We start from the raw sequence: 1,922 nt of genomic DNA, 5'->3' as shown, positions 1-1,922 counted from the left end.
AGAAGAGGGAAGCGTTAGTACAAAGGTCTTAGAAAGGAAAACGTGAACTGCTTGATGAACAGAAAGAAGGCATGCGTGCTGAATATAGTAGTGGATGTGAAAGTGATAGCAAATGAAATTAGAAGTAGACAGAGTACAAAACATGTAGGATTTTCTTGTAAGTCATAGTGAATCATTGGTTTTTATTCTAAGTGTTAAGGGTACAATTTGTCTAAAATCTAAAGTTTTCAAGGTGTGTTGGCTTTGTCTAGGGTGGTAGCTGTGAAAAAGTAGATAACTTTGGAAGTTTCAAAACTAGAGCCAATGAAATGATTTTTAGTGTCTGCTAGTTTATATGCTGAAGTTTAATTTTATACTCAAGCTTATTTTGTATTTACTTTTAATGCTGATGCCTCTTAATGCCAAAATCTTTCCAAACATAAATCAGATTTTTAGTATTTTATTTTATGTAATATAATTGGTCACATAATCTCTGACATATCCTTGGAAATTAACCAGGGATATTGGAATAGTTTTACTAAGAAAAGAATATTGTTTGATAGAATAAAATAATTACCTAATAATAATTAACAGTCTCTAACAGTAGTAAGAAGATTAAACACATAAATAACAGCTGTTTCTGCTTAGCAGCAAGTTTTTGGTTTCACAACAGACAGAATGACAAACTACTATATACATTTAAGACAAAGGAAAGATTCTTCTTATTTAGACCACCAAATCTATAAAATTTTAAATATTTTTTTAATCTTCTTAGGCAGTCAGTTTCTCAGCTAAGGAAAAAAAAATCACGTTTTGTAAAATTGTAATATGCTGAGGCTAAAATGTAACACAATAAGTAGAAATGAAGAAATAAAGAAACTATACAAAAATATATTCATCCCAAATGGAATAAACAGGGAAATCTTAGATTCTTATTAAATATAAGATTTAATGTTGAATTTATTCTGTAGCTGTATTTTTCCTTCCTATTGGTTTAAAAACACAGACATGTGTTCACAGAAATAGAAAGCTAAAACACTTTAAGGAAAAATAATTTGTTTCATTATCTAATTTGATTCAGTCTCTAAAAGTGTGACTTTTACCAGAAGCAAGGTTATTGTATGAATTTTAAGGAATAATTATCTAATGAATCTATAGCATCTTAAGTGGAAGAAATATGCAAGATAAATGTTCTGAAAGTCATCATTATGCTATACCACCCAACAAATTTTATCTTAACACACATTTGAGGCATTTGAAGCTATTCCCTGGGCACTGGCAGAAAACTCTGGGGTTAAGGCCAATGAAGTAATCTCTAAACTTTATGCAGTACATCAAGAAGGAAATAAAAATGTTGGATTAGATATTGAGGCTGAAGATCCTGCTCTAAAGGACATGTTGGAGGCTGATATTCTAGATACTTACATGGGAAAATACTGGGCTATCAAACTGGCCACCAATGCTGCCATCACTGTACTTAGAGTGGATCAGATCATCATGGCAAAACCAGCTGGTGAACCCAAACCTCCAAGTGGGAAGAAAGACTGGGATGACGACCAAAATGATTGAATGGTTTAATTTTTACTGTAGGCAAAGACTGTAGGTATAGTAGTACTCTAGGAATTGCCTAATATTTTCCTATTCTTAAATTAAGAGATGTTTTGTGTTTATATCCTTGGCTGGTTGATACAGTAAATGTGTTGTTACTAAAACAAACAAACAAACAAACAAACAAAAAACAAAAAAACAACTTGTTTAAGATTTAAGTATAATTTTTAAATTTTAGTTATAATTTAGACCCACACTATCTTTTTTTCAATTTAACGCATTTTTTTAAACTGTGGTATGTGAGATGTAGAATAAGCAGACATTTATAAGTGCTGCTGATTTTAAAAAAGCTTTTAGTTGTTTGATACAGACATTTAAAAAGTAGCAAGAGTTTG

At 30.8% G+C, this 1,922-nt stretch overlaps 1 pseudogene; it reads left to right on the top strand.

Annotated features, from left to right (window-relative positions):
- Nucleotides 1-54: 54 nt before the first annotated feature.
- On the top strand, nt 55-1,589 carry LOC105289032 (annotated as a pseudogene).
- The last annotated feature ends 333 nt before the right edge of the window (nt 1,590-1,922 follow it).

Source organism: Pteropus vampyrus, unplaced genomic scaffold (assembly GCF_000151845.1).
Source record: "Pteropus vampyrus isolate Shadow unplaced genomic scaffold, Pvam_2.0 Scaffold21, whole genome shotgun sequence".
In the NCBI taxonomy this organism is placed as follows: Eukaryota; Metazoa; Chordata; class Mammalia; order Chiroptera; family Pteropodidae; genus Pteropus; species Pteropus vampyrus.
Note: the sequence above shows the minus strand (reverse complement) of the source record. Positions and strands in the feature narration are given on the sequence as shown.